This window comes from Triturus cristatus, chromosome 8 (genome assembly GCF_964204655.1).
Source record: "Triturus cristatus chromosome 8, aTriCri1.1, whole genome shotgun sequence".
NCBI lineage: Eukaryota > Metazoa > Chordata > Amphibia > Caudata > Salamandridae > Triturus > Triturus cristatus.
Genome location: NC_140591.1, coordinates 683,169,222 through 683,187,999, shown reverse-complemented (window position 1 = coordinate 683,187,999; position 18,778 = coordinate 683,169,222).

The window sequence follows — 18,778 nt, the reverse complement described above, 5'->3', positions numbered from 1 at the left end:
ATAGATACGGCGCATCCCTGCCCTTTTCTTTTGCCGTAGGGAAGCGCAGCAGGAAGGCCTGCTGCGCTTCCCTGCGACAAAATCTCATAAATGAGGCCCTTAATCTTTTTGGGTTTCCATGAGAAGTTAGTAGAAATAAAGTCTTGTTTAAAAAATTTACTTTTAAGAGAGAGAACTTCACATTTATCATGGTTTAATTTATAACCACAAATTGAAGAAAAAACACTTACATCAGCAGAGAAAGCTGGGAGGGATTTTTCTGCGTTGGACATATATAGTAGAATTTTGTCTGCATAAACACTCATTTTAACATGAAGATTATCTTGTTGGAAACCGTGTTTACTAGGATTTTGTTTAATTTTAGCAAGAAAGGGTTCTAAAGCAAGAATAAATAGAAGAGGGGAGAGGGGACATCCCTGTCGTACTCCTCTCTGTAACAGGAAGGAGGAAGAGATGGATCCATTAGTAAATATAGAAGCTTTGGACAAAGTATATAATAAGGAGACATAAGAGATAAACTTAGGTCCAAAGTCAAACCAGGATAAAGTATGGAAAATAAAAGACCAGTCCATACGATCAGAAGTTTTCAGCATCAAGATAAATAGCTGCAAGCATATTAGGATATTTATTGGATTTATGTAATACGTTAAAGAAAGTTCTGGTGTTATCTGCGATATTTCGACCTTTAATGAAGCCAGATTGTTCTTAACAAACAAGGGATTGCTAAAGGGGTTCTAAACAAAGAGCAAGAATTTTGGCAAATATCTTGTAATCCGAGTTAACTAGTGAAATTGGTCTATCATTTTTACAAAGATGAGGGTCCCTTCCTTCTTTAGGGATTAAGGATATAAGGGCATCATGAAAGAAGCCGTTGGAAGCATTAAAGGAAATAAAATGCAAAAACAGTGAAAGAAGATAAGGAAGTAGGGCTTTGGAAAAGTGAGAGTACAATTCTACAGGGAAACCATCTGGGCTAGGGGCTTTCCCTATTTTTTAAAGTTTTAATGTGTGGGACATATCTTCTGTAGAGATATCACGTTCTAGTGCCGATAAATCTATATCTAATGGGAATTGCTTTTCTACTGAAGAAAGAATGTTTTGTATGTCTATGGGGGCTGGAATGTATTCAGGGGTATACAAAGAGGTATAGTAGTTTATATATTCTCCAAAAATCTCTAAATTTTAAGTTACGGGAGAGGAGTTGGAGTTTAAAACATAATCAATATTAGTACACTCCTTCTGGATTTTAAGATATGAGGCAAGTAGCTTGCCTGCTTTGTTTTGACCGCCATAGTAACGAGCGATTCCATGAAGAAGATAAGCAGAAGCGTTTTCAGTTGATAACTTGTTATATTTAAATTTCTCCTTAATAAGGTTGTTAAGATCAGCCTGGGAATTAGTTGTTGTGTAGATTGTCTCTAATAGTTTAATATTGTTAAGGATGTTCTTTGCTTTCTGAGAATTTTTATGTTTCTTGCGTGCAACAAATGAGATAATAAAGTCTCTAGAAGAGGCTTTGAAAGCATCCCAGATTGTAGAGAAAGAAGACACAGAATCTATATTACGTTTAAAAAAGTCAGTTATAAAATCCTCAAAGGAAGAAGTAAAAACTTGATCAGCCAACAAAGAAGTATTAAAACACCATGTTTTATTGGTGACAATAACTGGAAGTAATTCCAAGTTGAATATTACAGGGGCATGGTGTGGCTCACTGGTTAGAGGCGGCAGACCCGTAAGCAGAGAATTGGCCAGGGACCAGGGTTCAATTCCCGACGCGGCAGGGTCGTGGACCAGGGTCAAAACGGACTTGATAATTCTCGCCTCGGTACCTACTCTAACCAGGAACACACTCTGCAACTCTGGGCATTAAGCTTGCCTCATCTCTACAACGGCCCCCCACAGACGCTGGGGATGCCTGGTTTCACCTTGGAGATACCCAGAAAGGGACCATCTCACAGGGATAGCCAGGACGGGTTCTATAGCGCCGGGACACCTCCTTGTGAGGTAGCTGTTCGCGCTCTACAAATATCAGTATTATTATTATTATTATTATGGTCTGAGATCAATATAGAGCCAATATCTGCCTTTAATATAGATTGAGTTAGTGCTTTAGAAACAAATAAATAGTCAATGCGTGAATGTGATAGGTGAGTGGGGGAGAAAAATCTATATTCACAGAGTTGTGGATTATAAAGACTCCAGGAATCAATTAGAAATCAAGGCGGTGGAATGTTGATCCATTAAAGAAGAAACAAAAGGTGATTTAGAAGTGCGGTCAATATATGGGTCAATAATGAGATTATAGTCACCTTCAAAACTAACATATGAAGTGGGTATGGACATTAAAAGGGTAGAAATATGTTTCCAAAAAGTATTATCTGGTTTAGTAGGAGCATATACATTAAACAAAGTAATAGGTATGTCATTGACTTTAAGGTGAAGAATTAACCAACGGCCTTCATCATCAGTGTCTTGGGAAAGGAGTAGTATTTTAAGTCGTTTATGATAAAGAATCACAGTCCCATTTTTCTTACTAGTTCCTGGGGAGGATAAAACATGACCTACGCATTGTCGTTTGAGTTTAAGAAATTCTGAATGGGATTCTTGTAGGAATACAATATCAGTTTTAAGATTAGCCAAGTAGGACAGAACACTTTGTCTTTTAATAGGCAAACCCAAACCTTTAATATTCTATGAAGTAACATGTAATGTCATTAATCAACTATATCAAATAAATAAAGAACAATGTAACTTATTACAGCAAAACAAGCTAACAACAGAAAATTTAACAATATCTTGAAGCAAGAAAAATAAGTATTTTAAGAATAAGAGAACATAGTATCAAATGAGAATGCTGAAAAGAGAAGAAAAAAGAAAGAGAAGAAAAGAAAGGAAAAAAGAAAAAAATAATAAAAGAAAAAGGTGAAGAAGAAATAGAAAAAATGAACAGAAAGCAATAAAACATATCAATGACTCAAACATGGATGGAGGGTGTTGAGTCCACAGGGGAAAGACAAACAACCAGTGACGGAACTCCAGGAGGAACCACGAGGAGGATTTCGATGAAAAACGAACTATGAAACAAAGGGTAGGATAGGAGAAGACGGTACCTGGCAGAAAAGAGACATAGGGAAATTAATTATTCAGAAGAAATCTTAGGTACATTGTAAGAAAAGCAATAATCTTCCGCAAGGAGATGGAATAAGTTTCAAATGGATGACAGTCCTGCTAAATCCATGAAATTGTCTCTGCATTCATCAAGAAATTGTTGAAGCAATCCTGGATCTTCGTATGTTGTTGTTTTATTTCATGGGTGAATCAAACAATATCTTTCATTTAAGATTACGCAGAGCAGGGCGCATTGATAGAAAAGCTTTCCTTTTATCTGCAGTGACTCTTGCATGATCCTGTGAAAAGAATAGTTAAGAATCTTGCCTTGTGATGCGACGTTTGGTTTTGGCTGCTTGTTTCAGCAAGTCTGTACATTCTAGTAAATATAGTATTACACCTCTAGGTTTACGTTTAGATGATTGATTTTGAGGAGAGTGACCAAGTCTATGAGCTCGTTGTATGTTTAACTGAGGAGAATCTGGAAATCCTAGAACTTGCTGTGAGAAGGATTGAAGAAATGAGATAGGATTTCCTTCTAGGCATTCAGCTAGACCATAAATACGTAGGTTGTTACGCATATTTCGGTTTTCAAGGTTCTCCACTTGCTATTGTAATTGTAGAACTTCTGATTGCATAGGACGAAGTTGCTGAGAGGAAATTTGTAGAGACTCCATTTGATGCTCCATAGAATTAATTTTGCTTTCTAAAGTAGACCATTTATCCTCTAAGGCTTGTAAGCGGATGTTTGTTTGATCCATATGAGGTTTGAGCGCTCTAATCTCGTCTAGTACTGGATCCAAAGAAGTTGGCAGTGGAGAAGTGGCTTGGAGAAGGAGGATCCTTTTGGATTATCTTAGAAGATAATAATACAGAGGAGGTGAGGACTTTAGGTAAATTCTTTCCATTTGGTGGAGTGGATTGTGAAAAAGGAGCAGTCTGTATAGGCATAATGATCAATGTAGCAGAATCTTGAGAAGAGGTAGTTTGATCTAAGTCCTCCATGCTATCTTGTAAAACTGAAAAAGGATTTGAAGTATGTATTGTATTAGGTTTAGAGCGTGGAGGTGGGGTGGAAACAAAGATCGCACCTCTGTTGGATGTAATTCTCCCCATCGACATATGTAGTTTGGTAGAGGTTTCTTGGGACACAAAAAAGAGTGATATAAACCAAGCTGATTACAAATCCAGGATGGATGTTACTCATGAAAGAAACAACGAAGGCAACAGTGATGTCACGCAGTAAACCAGGGATGTTTAAGGCAACAGTAATGTTTAAGCAGAAGTTCATTGACGAATGAGAAAAGGAGTGCAGAGAGCCTCTGTCAGGAGAGAGCATGTAGTAATAACGGCAGCGCATCAAATAGTGTCCATTGTAAATTATATGTAGAGATGCGATACATATTTATCTGAGAAGGAGCACTATACAAAAATATCAAAGATACCAGGCGATACTAAATGTCTCAATAATATCATGTGGAAAAAGGTGTAGCAAAGGTAGCAGGATCTTTAAAGCAAAAGATCATTGTTGAATGGAAATGGAAGTAGGAAAGAAAAATAAACAGCCTCTGTCAACTGAAAGCAAGCAGTGGTGCCAGAAAAAACGCTTTGGAAAATACAGGTAAAATGGCGGACGCAAAGCCAGTCATGGTGGCGCGTCGCACATTTAATTAAGATGACGCGCTTTCTGGACTTACCACGACTGCAAAATATGTCAGGGAGTTTAAGAGGCAGTAAAAATATCCTTGACTTCCAATATAGTTGAGTGTATGTACATTATGACACAATGTACTTGCGTTAAAATTTCGCCGACATAAAGAGAAGCGCAGCAATGTCTGTGTTGTGTAGGCTTTGAAGAAAAAACAAAATGGCGGTCACAACTACAGTCACGGAGACACGCCGCACATTTCAAGGCAAAAGAAACGTCACACAGGCTCACCGCGAAGAACAAGGACACCGCTATACTCCAGAAATGTTCAGGAAGGAGGTCTCAGCATTCTCAAAGGAAACATGGTGAAACAGGGTGCCGCCTGTCCGTGCGAAAGTCCTCAGGTAACCAGCGGAGCGACGCTAGCCAGCTGCCACCCTGCTTGGCGTCAAACCACGCCCCCCCTCATTACGAGTTTGATTGTCTGAGCGCCGCAATACGAGTTGACCACATGGCTGACGGTGGTGGTACCAAAGCGGTGGCATGCTACGGTTCATAAAGAGCCTTCAACACATGCCGCCACCTTGGCAACGCCTCTTCCATGTCGGTGCAATTCAGACAAATTGGTAGTTTTCTTCAGAATCCCACCTTCTGAGGTCTGGAGATCATGGTGGCCCCAGGATACTCCCAATTCGGGTACTCTTCAGAGTTCTGTAAAAACTTGTGAATCAAAATTGGTAATGCGAGCACATGGACTCCAGGTCCCAGAAGCCACCTACCAGGACTGCCTGCATTGCCTGCACCAGAGGGGGAAGAGTGCTGCTGTCAGGGTGATATAAAGCACTGTGCTCCATCCCACAACGTAAAACACATGGGCCCACCCATGGCCATCATTGCACAGAAGAGGCCGGCTGGGCCACCCCCTTGGTTCCTTTTCTCTGGGCACACACATAGACAACATTGGAGGACACCTGCACTCATCCCACCTACCTAGACCAAAGGTGAGCACAGGTAACTTGTTTGACCATGGGGAAACAGAACCAAATATGGCAGAGGGGTCACAACTGTCCCTCTCGAGAAATTCTTAACAGGTGCTATGGGGGTTCTAAATAACGAGATAAAAGACACTGAGGCTAAACTTGAGGCCACTCTTAAAGCTACTCTAAAAAGGGCCCCTATACTAGTAGAGTTTCCTGACCTATGGTCATAACTGAAACCGAAGGCGAGCCACAAGCAAAAGCTGTCCAAGCTCCACCACAAGGGGATGCCCTGTAGCCTGCACAAACAAAAGTCACATCCCCAGAGACTAGTCCAACACCTCCCCAAAGAAGAAACTGAAGCAAAAAGGCACATGAGTGGGCCACTCAAAGCTACCACCACCTCAAATGGGCACCAAGGTAGGAAAGAGGCAGGCTAGGGGGGCTGATAGAAAGAATAATCACAGTGAAGATGTGCAACGGGGACTCAACCCTGCGATAATAGCTCTCAAAGATATCAAAGAGCTATGGAACAGAGAATTACTACTATGATTATATCATTGACCATCCGACTGACTGTGGTTGAGACTCTAGTTCAGTCCCATATCTGTACTGGATCAGGCCAAGAAGAGGCTTGTCCGTAACAAAATGGAGTCAATCCAAACAGCACCAAATGTGAAAAGAGGCAATGAACTGGAGAAGGGCCCATAGAGCAATGGCACCAGAGCTACCACAGGCCCTGAGATCCATGAGACGATCAGTGACGCAAATACACTGAAAAACCTTCCACCAACCACAAAACAATGCTATGATCAGGGAACTAGCCCACCTTCCCTAAGGACTATAGACCTCACACCTGACTGTGCACAAGGATAGGGGGAAGGATGGGATTGAATAGGGTAAGTGAAGTTTACAATGATATATAATAATGGTTAGGAGAGTGAGCTGGGTGGGCAGAAGAAATAAAACTATCAAAGGCGATTGCTTGATTATGAACTTTTGCTCCCCCGCGTTTTTTATGCATGCTGTTCAAGTGTCTTGGAGACTGCCAACATCTCTGCGGTTCCACTTGTTTTTTTCTACAGACCAGCAGAGGTTGACTCAGAACCACAGAACTCTTGGACACTGGCCAAAAGCAGGAGAGAAATTCAATTTGGACCACAGTTAGAGGCCTTTAGAGAACCCTGGAGAGTGGGCAAAAGGTTTGAGTCTCTGTCTAGGTTAAATGAACAGGATTGACTCAATCCCGATCTGGGTAAACCAATAGAAATTTCATTAAAGAGAGGAGAGGATCGCCAGAGCTAATGTTTGCCAAGGAACAATTGAGGACCACGAAGAGTAACCCAAAGATGTCTGTGCGCCCAGTGGTGAAGGAAATCGCAAGTCAAATTAATGTTGCACAAGTACTCATAGACTGTGGGATGGGGCTTATATAATGGAATGTGTCAGGGCTTAAAAGTAAGATTGGTATTCCAGACTGGCACAGATTGACATCAAATGCCCATCTTCTTTGCCTGCAAGAAACATGGGAGATGTTGGCCAATCATATTGTTAGATACATTCTTCACCCGGCTGAACCTTCTGAAAGGGGTAGGGCAAAAGCCCCCTTGCAACCTATAACCTGAACACCACTTCATGGAAAATCTTTAAATTGTACAACAAATCACCTTATTTTCATTTATTACTATGCGAAGAGTACGAGGCATACACCATTCTTTTAATTAATTTTTACAACTACTTTGATAATACAAGAACTCAAGTAGTAATAGACCTGGAATGCACTATCCAGAGAGTTTCGGACTCGCATTACAACCCCATGACCATTATATGGGTAGGCGATTTTAATAAACATCATTGCCCATACATGGATAAATCAATCTGCGGTATCACAGATATGAAGGGTGTGATCCTTACCCACTTAAAGCATGATACATATGGATTTACATTAAATAGTCTCATGGTGAAACTAAGCTTGAGGATCCAAAATAGTGAGCTAATTGAGAACAATAGCTTAGCACCCACCTTCTGCAGAAGTGATTATGAGTCCACTATAGACTTCATTATCACCTCTGAATATTTAGACCTAGACACCAAAGGCTTTGAAGCTACTGTTCCAGGCTATAGTGATCATGCAAAGATAGAGATAAGAATCACCCTACACATGAAGAAGAAAGGTAGATCTAAGGTGAATTTTGACCCAATCCTGGCTTCGAAAAATGGGTTCTCCATTAAAAGGGAGAAAGCAGACAACTCAGTCTTCCTCCCATCTATTATCCGGCAAACTATGACAGAGATTGGACTAGACCCCAAGGCTGAGCCAGTACACACTATTACTTCTGTCACCGCAATTACATGCTGCCTCAAAAAAATGCTGAGCCGTAAGACCCAACCAACACAAGCCTGTGAGAGAGGCTGGTTTGACACCGAATGCACAGTTGCAAGAAAGCAGCTTTACTTAGGACTAAAGCAGAAACCGAAGGACCCGCAATAATTAGGCAGGCTCGCGGGCACTTCAAAGAGATCATTGCCAGTAGAAAGAGACGTCTCATTGAATTGGCATGGGAGGGACTGGTATGGGCTAGCGCCCTAAAAGACAGTAAATCCTTCTGGAAGGTAATAAATAATGACTATTATAAGGGGCCCCATGAGCCGTCAATTGAGGACCATATTGCAGAGGAGGTTTGGGTAAATCATTTTTCAGCCATACACAAAGACCGCCCGCTGATAACAATAGACCAGGTGGCACACAAAAGTCCCAGGAACCCAGAGACTTGTGACTTCACAGAACCCCCTTCAGCCTGTGACCCTGGTTGAGGTGACAAACGCCTTAGAGGAGAGTAGCAGAGGGAAGGACCAAGGTCCAGACGGGACCCCTCTAGACATGTATAGGAAGCAGCAAGATCTCTGGGCTCCGCTGCTCACAAATGTTTATAACACTTCTATAGCAGCTGCCCCCCCCTTCCTGGAAAACATTGATCATCATCCCGATCTAACAAAAGGGTGATAAATCCCTACCCCAAAATTATTGGCCGATATCATAGTTGGATGCTACTGCGAAGATCATGGAACGCATCCGGCTCAACAGATTTGAAGACTGGGCAGTGGCAAACAACATTATGGTGACAACCTGTAGGACTTGGCCTTTTTGGCTAAAGTTCCCTAAACATTTTGCTTTCCCCCTAGACAGTTTTCCTGACATAGAGTTGCCAATTTAGATGCTTTGGGTACTTTGACACTGCTGATCACTCAAGTGTAAAGTGTAATGGTAGTTGGTTGGACATGATTAGTATGGTGCCTTTCTAGTAAAGTCCCTAGTGATGTGCACTATGTGTGCCCGGGGCTAGTAATGCAAAGGTGCGCAGAGAAGGGAACTCAGGCTTGCAGTGTAGTGCCTGCACGCCGTTTGCTAAGTTAGCATGTTATCCTGACAAGTGCAACCACTTTTCAGGCCTTACTTTCCCTTTTGCATACACAGCGGGCACCCCTGTGGTAGGTCCCAGGTAACCCCAGGGCAGGGTGCAGTGTAAGTAAAAGGCACTACATATACTGAGGTGTGTGTTATGTCCTGACAGTGAAAAACACTGCATTTTGGTTTTCACTGGTGAAAGGCCATCCTGCCCATAGGACAGAATAGGGGAGGCTGGGTATTGTGTTTGTTAGCCTAGTTTCCCATAAGATTAAAATGGAGAGGTGAGGTTTAGCATGTATGAACTCACAGTGTCAATACACATCTTTCTATGAAAGTGGTTTTGTCACTGTGTGTTCAGAAACCACTCTTTTAGAAAGTGTCTGAATGTTGTGCTTTATGCATTTCTGTGTGTCTCTACTGAATGTGGATTGACTGTCTGGATCTGAGGAGGGAGGGGTCGAGATGGTAGCAGGCTGACCTTCATCGGGAGGGGGGCGTAGGAGATACCCCGGGAGGTGAAGAGGCCTGGGTTGCGGCTATAAAACAATTGACCCATCTCCTTCTGAGTGATTAAGGATCCAGACCCCCAGTATCAAAGGAAGAAAGGTGACACTGGGAGGGAGACACCCAGAACTGATTTAGGCAGGGGTCAGGGACCCCTGAGCACAACGAACTTCAAAGACATTTAGGGGTATAACTATGAGAGCTGAGACCACTGAACGTTGGAATAGAAATGGATCGAGACAGAAAAGGCTTGGACCCATTTCGTGGTCAAGAGGAACCTCTGCTAAGGAACGAACAACTGAAGAGACTGCTGGGAAGGACCTACCTTTGCTTCATGATCTGGGGCTGGTCTGCAGTTTGCTGTTTTAACCAAGGAAGAGGCTATTGGGACTGTACTTCATGCGCAGGGTCTCCCTGCTTGAAGAAGACTGTGCTTTGTGCTGTGTCTTGTTACCCCAAGGGCCCGAGGTGAGCTGGCTCCCTGTTTGGAAGTTTCAAGCGACGCGGTGGGCACGTGTTTTGGCAGCTTGAGACCCTCAGAAGGTGTGCTCTCTGATCTTGGACACATGAAGGAGAAGTGAGACTCGGACGCGCTGGGTGTGTGTCGTGGTGCACAGGAGGCGTTGGTGAAGAGGGTCTAGTCAACATGTGCATCGAAGATGAAGTGAGTCTCGGACGCACAGGGTGTGTGTCGTGGTGCACCGCAGGCGTTGGTGAAGAGCACCTAGTCAACATGTGCATCGGAGGTGACGTGAGACTCAGACCCGCAGGGTGCGTGTCGTGGTGCACCACAGGTGCTGGTGACGAGAGCCTGGTCAGCGTGTGCATCGGAGGTGAAGGGAGTCTTGAACGCGCTGGGTGTGTGTTGTGGTGCACAGGAGGCGTTGGTGAGGAGCGCCTGGTCAATGTGTGCATCGGAAGTGGAGTGAGAATTGGATGCACCGGGTGCGTGTTGGGGTGCACCGAGGTGCTGGTGAAGAGCACCTGGTCATCGAGTGCACCGGCGGAGAAGTGAGGCTCGCACACGGTGAGCGTGTTGTGGTGCGGCCGAAGCCGTTGGTGAAGAGCACCTGGATATCGGGGCACAGGAGTTGGAGTAAGTCTCAGTGAAGCAGTGTGCGTGCTTTGGTGCAACCTGGGACTGTGGAGGAGATCGGCTGATCATCGTGTGCACCGGAAAAAAGTGAGTCTCTGCAGCGCAGTGCATGTTTCTTGGTGCCAACTGAGACCGCAGGAAGGAGTGCCTGGTGAACGTGCACTTGGAGTCGACGGGAAGTCCTATCAGCGTTGTGTGTGTGGCTTCATGCCATAGGAGACCCAGAGGTTGCTGTGGTGAACGTGCCCCCGGAGTAAAGTAAGCTCAGACGCATGGGGTACATGTGCCCTGCGGCCGCCAGAGACCTTCCTAACAGTCGTGGCCCGTACCAGCAGCCCCGGAGGAGCTGAGCTGCCAGGCTGAACCGCTGAGGCCCATTGAAGAAGTTCTACACAGAAGGCCTAGTTCGCTGAAGGAGGAGAGGAGAGTGGGGTCACGCCCCCAGGAAACGTGGATCACTGCCTGGGTGGGGTGCGGGCTCGAAGGGACACTGCCTCGGCCTCTCAGTCCTTCTGGCGATGTGAGCCTTTGGTTCGGCTCAGATTGGGGCCCGTACTGATCAACGGAGTGGCAGTACTGGGGCCAGAGTGAGAAGCTGGACTGTATGTCATCGTTAATCCGTGTTGGGGGCAACTGTTGTCGAAGAGGCTGACTGTCGGAATACACATTGCCAATATTACTGCTAATTACATTATTTCTGCATAACGAAGAACATAATTGTAGCACTACGCATTGCATTATTTCTCCCCTTGCAAAGTACAGGATTGTAGCATCCCGCATTGCATTATTTCTTCATTGCAAAGTACATGATTGTAGCTACACATTGCATTATTCCTTAATTGCAAAGTACATGATAGTAGAGGTGCGAATTGCATTATTTCTTCATTGCAAAGTACATGATTGGGGTGTGATGCATTGCCTTATTCCTTCATTGCAAAGTACATGATTGTGGCGGTACGCATTGCATTATTTCTCCCATTGCACGGTACCGGGGAGTATCGTTACACACTGTATTATTTCTCCTTTGACCAGCACAGGATTGTGTCGCTACGCAGTGCACTATTCTTTGTCCATTGCAACATGTGTGATTCTAGCACTGCAACCAGCATAGCATTTTGAAAGCGGTGGTTGGGATTTGAACCTACCAGCCAGTCATAACGAATATTACCCTTTATTATATGTTGGCTTTTGTATCGTGTGGTCGATCATATATCTTTTTATATAAAATTTATACTCATTTTATCAAACTCGTGTGGAGTCTATTTGTGGTGTCACCAGTGGGTTGCTGTGTGTGTGGTTGCACATACTGTACACTTGTGCCTTGGAGATATGTCTGGCTGCTTGTGCCAAGCTACTAAGGGGGTGAGCAGGGCTATCTCAAACGGTGTCCTTACTTGGCCTAACGTTGAGTGGGTAGTCCCGGATCTCGCATTTGGTGACAGTGGCGCGGGACTGGGACTCCGGCTTCCAACACAACCCAATTTGGTTTTAAAAAGGGCCTGAGTACAGTCCACAATGCCTGAACCGAGGTATCATCATAGAAAAATACACAATGGCAATAAAGAGGAGGTCATATCTTTCCTTCATAGATCTGTCAGCAGCTTTTGACTGCATTTTGCATTCAAGGCTGTGGAAAGTCTTAGAGGACCTGAGGATTGAGGTAGGAATCATTGACTATATAAGGCAACTGTATAGGGCCTCAAGCGCTCGTGTGCTCTTTGGAAGGGAGGATGAATGCAAGTTTTAACCTCAAAAGGGGGGGTCAGGCAGGGCTGTGTTTTTGCTCCTTCTTATTTTCGTTCTACACGAATAGGGTAGAGTCAGCCCTAAGCTCTTCCACCAGGGACACAGCCAGGATGCACTTGCATCCCCTCCCACCTCTACTTTATGCAGACAATGCTGTATTAATTGCTAGAACTGAAAGGGGGTTACAGGGCCTAATAGATGAATATATCACATTTATGGCAGTCCTGGATCTGAAAGTAAATGGCTCCAGAACCTACATCATGATCTATGGGGGCCAAACCAAGGATAAAACCTGTTTTCCGTGCAGTAGTGCACCATCTGAGCGAATCACCCACTTTCTGTTACCTAGGGATACTCTTTGATAGTAAGAACTTGTGGTCTCCGATGGTAACTAATAGATGTGTGCACATGGAGAAATCGATTATTGGGATATCAACATTCACAAAGAAATTGAGTTTCAAGGCAATAAGCAAAATCCCTATTATATATGCAAGTTAATCAGTGGCAATGGCCTCATATGGTGCAGGGGTCTGGGGAATGGTCAACACAGAGAGCATTCAAAGGGTTGAGGATGCAATTCTTAAATGTACCCTTTCCCTCCCCCCCAGTTGCTCAATCTACCTAGCCCACGCCAAATTGGGCACCCCCATATACCTCTAACAGACTAAAGGTGGCCCCCATATTGCTCTGGCATACAATCTGGTTGTGCTAAGAAACAGGACTGAATGCATTAATTTTCAGCAATGCAATTAAATTAGACCATGTGATTGAAATCCCCTGGTGGAGATATGTTGAATCTAAATGAGAGGAGATCAGTTAAGTGAAACTCTTTAATAATCCAGAGTAGTGCATACTATTAAACAAAAACAATGCGGCCAGAACAATGCCATGGGAAGGAGACAGGCGGGCGAGGGTGTAAAATCATCTGCAGTCGCGTATAACAGGCTGTCCCCCCGGAAGGGTTTGAAACCATATCTGACCATGGGATGCAATGGCCAACAAACGTTTATCCTGACTCGATTCAGGGCAAATATGCTTCCATTGGTGGTAGGGTTTTAAAATAACTGTCACTTTTGTCAGAGTTAGCTCTGCACCCTTTAATTTTGTACAGAGCAGCACATTTATTTCTACAAAAATTACATACACCCCTTATGTGTGCTTGGCAATGTCTTCTTACCTATGGTAAGTATTGAAAATAAGAAAAAGCCTGCAGCAGATCTCCCCATAACCAAAGTACCCCATAGGGCAATTGTTGCACTTTAAATGAGCTAATTGTGTGGAGGAAATTGGGGCATATCAGCAACAATGCGATAGAAAATTATCGCAGCTTTTGCATCCGTTTTCGGCCGAAAAGCGGCGGTAATTTTAAAGCCTAATCAGCAAGGTCACGCTAGCGCGTGAAACCTTGCATTAGCGCCTGTTTTTTGAGCGCCCAGCTTTGCATCTCTAATGAGATGCAAAGTGGGCATTCCTGCCCAGAATAATGGGAGAAATGTCGCCAAGCTATGCTATGCTGCTTTGCGTGAGGCTTGATAATAGGAGAAATGTCGCTTAGCATTAGAGATGCAAAGCTGGGTGTTCAAAAAACAGGCGCTAATGCAAGGTTTCACGCGCTAGCGTGACCTTGCTGATTAGGCATTAAAATTATCGCCGCTTTTCGTCCGAAAACGGACGCAAAAATGGCGATAATTTTCTATCGCCTCTTTGCTGATATGCCCCGATAACCTCTGTTATCGCTACTTTCCTTACGCCTGCTTTGAAACTGACTTAACCATGATATCCTATGTAAGGTGGATATCATGACTAAGTATGTGAGGCCCTATCAGCAAGCTTTCGCCAAAAGTTGTGCGATTATCGCTGGATTTCCAGCGATAATCACACATTTGGCAGCTTGCGCTCTGATTTTTGTCGCTTTGGAGATGAGCGTTGATGATAGCACGCTATCTCCGCGATAAAATTCAGAGTTGGCCGGCGATAATTATCCTCACGCTAAGAGCGCTGAGCGATAATTATCGCCGGCCCTTGATGATATGCCCCTTGGTTTCCCTTTTAAGGTGCCGATTCCGATCCTGTAAACCCGGGTACAAATGGTCGTACGGAGCGTTTTCTCCGTACGACTCGTACCCGGGAATTCCACCGTACAAACCAGCAAGTACGATTCGTACAGAAATACCATTTCCGTACGAATCGTAAAAAACACCGTATGGCTAAAAAATACATACAATTCAGATCCTGGACAGCGCGTACACGACGTCCGCACGGAGTCAGGCAGCGTTTTACGGACCAGCAAGTACGATTCGTACCCACAGCACTCCGCACGGCTATATTTTTACGGGAGCCAAAAAGTGCCAGAAAAGCTAAGTACGCCGTGATGCACGAGGAAAAGGGGGCCCGCTACGCAACGTACACACCATCACCCACATCGTACGTGTCATCATGTACAGTGCGTACCCCAACATTGCATATGTACGGCCCGTACCCTCCACCCCCCAGTATGTACGGACCATACCCCCACCCGCGTACGTCCGCACCGTACCCCAGGCGTACCCCCCACCCACGTATGTCCGCACTGTACCCCAGGTGTACACCCCACCCGTGTATGTCTGCACCGTACCCCAGGCGTACCCCCCACCCGCGTATGTCCGCACTGTACCCCAGGCGTACCCCCACCCGCGTATGTCCGCACCGTACCCCAGGCGTACCCCCACCCACGTATGTCCGCACTGTACCCCAGGCGTACACCCCACCCGCGTATGTCTGCACCGTACCCCAGGCGTACCCCCCACCCGCGTATGTCTGCACCGTACCCCAGGCGTACCCCAATCCTGACGTATGTACGGTCCGTGCATACGCGAGGATTGGGGTACGCCTGGGGTACGGTGCGAACATACGTGGGTGGGGGTACATCTGGGGTATGGTGCGGACATATGCGGTTGGGGGGTACGCCTGGGGTACGGTGCGGACATACGTGGGTGTGGGGGTACGCCTGGGGTACGGTGCGGACATACGCGGGTGGGGGTACACCTGGGGTACGGTGCGGACATACGCGGGTGGGGGGTATGCCTGGCGTACGCTGCGGACATACGTGGGTGGGGGTACGGTCCGTACATATGGGGGGTGGGGGCTACGGTCCGTACATACGGGGGTGGGGGGTACGGGCCGTACATACGGGGGTGGGGGGTATGGTGCAGATGTTTGCGGGAGGGGTGGGAGGCTGGGGGGGCCGTACAACTCGTACCCCGGGCACAAGTGTACTCGGGGTAGGGCTCGTACAAAGTTTGGCCCGTACGGAGCCTTTTCCATGCGCTTGTGTTTTCGGACGGGCGGTACGGTTCGTACTTGCACGCTCGGACTTCAGTTTTACGATTTGTATGTAAAACTGTCCGGGGACGTCTCGTAGACTTTTCCCGAGGCGATTTGCATTTATTTTTCATGTACGAATCGTACTTCGCCGTTTGTACGGGACTTGTACGATTCGTACGTAAAAAAATACAGATACGAGTCGTACGGGTACAAAAAATCCAGGATCGGAATCGACCCCTAGGTGGTCATTCTCTTGATTATTCATAATTGAATTGTACATATGAAGAGTTATTTTTTAATATATTAATTTGAAGTTTTTTTAATTGTTTTGTACTATACTTTTATGTTACTGAAAAGTACTGAATAAAGTTATGATTGATTGATTGATTGATAATGCACTGTCCATGAAACCCCAAATTCAAGCTCTGGTGGGCACCTGCTTCAGGCTGCTACATGCCCTGAGAAAATTTCTAGCCCTCCTCTCAATTTATACAAGGAAAACAGTGATTAAGGCCCTAATTACTTCCAGACTCAACTATGGAAATGTTCTATATTTGGGTCTGCGAGAACATCTCTTGAGCCGCTTGCAAGTAGTTCAGAATGCAGCGGCTAGATTAATTCTCAATCTTCCTCCTAAAACCTGTATGTCACCACACCTAGATGCCCTACATTGGCTACCTGTGAAAAAGAGGATCTAATTCAAGGCACTGGTCTTGGCACATAAAGCCCTAAAGGGAAACGGTACCATTTTCCTTAGGAGGAGGCTATTGTACTATGCCCCTCATAGGACATTACTGTCATCTTCTAGTCATCTAGCCATCATTCCCAGGGTTCACAGGCTAGAACCAGTGTTAGATCTTTTTCTTATCTTGATGCCCAAGCCTGGAATCAACTCCCGGTGACACTTCGGGCCACTTTGGAACTTTCCATTTGCAGGAAGCAACTAAAAACTTGGGACCCAATTCACAAAAGTAATCTAACACAAAATACTAACCTTATGACTTTTGGTATCCACAAAAGGCATTTAATTGTGGTAAAGTTAGGATTACTAACTTTACTACTACTAAATGCCTTTTGTGAATACCGCAAGTCATAAAGTTAGAATTTTTCTCAGTTTAGTAGTAGTAAAGTTAGGAATCCTATCTTTACTACTACTAAATGCCTTTTGTGAATACCGAAAGTCGTAAAGTTAGGATTTTGTCTCAGATTACTTTTGTGAATCGGGCCACTGGCTATTCAGCAAATGAAGTAATTTAGTTCAGTTAGGTGTGCAGACTTCCTGTCAGCAAAGGGACACTCTCTGGAGTACCCATTCATTCATAAAGAGTTAGGGCCCTATTACGAGTCTGGCGGTCCACAGGTGCGACTGTGGAGGTATGCCAACAGCCCTAATATGACCAGGGCAGTCACGCCACCCTTTGTGTTATATTAGGCCCACTAGTGCTTTCGCAATGTCGCATATTAGTTAGCATTTGCTACACCATTTTCTTTGTAGGCGCCATTTTAGGCTGTTCGAAACTGATCTCGTCCATTTCTGAGAAAGGTCTTTGCTAAGTTTTGTTTCTGAAATTATAGCTTTTGTTTCTGTAATGAGTAAACTGTTTATGTCAGTGCATAGCTTTCTCACTAGATAGAGGCCCTCTCCCACTTGTCTGGTGGCAGGCCCAGGGTGAAATGACTTTGGATTTTGCTAGGTTGTTTAAGATACGAGAACCAAAACCTTTTTTTGTATTGCACTATCCAGCTGCATCTGCCTGGAAAATTCCACTGTGGGCGTGTCTTTGCCCAGCTATGCTTGTTGTTCTTTTATTCCGTCTGTAGCACTCTCATGGACTGTAATGATGGGGCTCCACTGTGAGTGTATATGAATAAGTAGTTATTGGTTCTTATTCTCCACTGTCTGAATGACTCTTCATTTGGTACGGAAGGCGGAGAGGTGGTCATCAGTGACCTGGTGTAGCAGGCCAAAAATACACCAGGCCAGATTAAACCCGGGTATAGTTTGGCCCACGCCAGAGTATACCTGGGGGATCAAATACTATGTGTTTACAGTTTTAAATAAAATGTTGAAAAATGTTGTAATTCATATGTATATCGCTCAACACTATTGATATTATGCGGGTGTAATTTGGCCTAGAGGGGTATGGTTTGGCCTAGGCGAAAATATACCCCAATGTATAAATTGGCCAAGGCCATAATATACCAGGGTATAATCCAGCGTTGGCCATTTTAATCCCAGGTATACTCCGGCATGGGGGTATACTACGTCCTGTTATACCTTGTGGCCCTAGCGGGTAACTTCCTTCACTGGGACCTACACAACCGTCAGGGATCAGAGATCCCTCATGGTGGCACTGCAGTCTTGAGGATGCAATATGCTTGGCAGGGAGGCACACTTCTAAAGTTATGAAGCCCTAAAGGGGGCACAGCAAGTGTAAACATCTACTATCAAATGCACAAAAGGTAATGAGAGTAATACATGTAAATAGTTTATCTCTTGGTAATTGCTCTGGGTAGCATTCCAACCCATTGTTTTTCATCCACAGTGGCACTCTAGAAAGAGGCCACCTTATGCAAATCAGTACTGGCCTTGTTCCTCATGGCAACAGTCCATCAAATCAGCCAGATGAGGCACCTTCCAAAAGGGAACACAAGCAACCCCAGACAGGTTTCAGCCTATTAAGGGCTCATCCTTTGGGCATAGCTTCTATCCAGGTACAGAACAAGCAAGGGATCCCTATCTGGGCATTCCCTTAATTAATCATAAAATGTTTAACAAAATGTACTGGTATGCAACAACAATTGGTTCTGTGGGGAGTTGTATTTTCTTTCACAAGAACATTGATTCATTCACAAATATTTTTATGTAGGTCTGATGACTCAATCATGCCTTGGTACAGACCACAAATTATAAGACACCGACACACAAGAATATGGAATTATGGTATATTCATAATCATATATCATAAAGTGATTAAATGAATTAT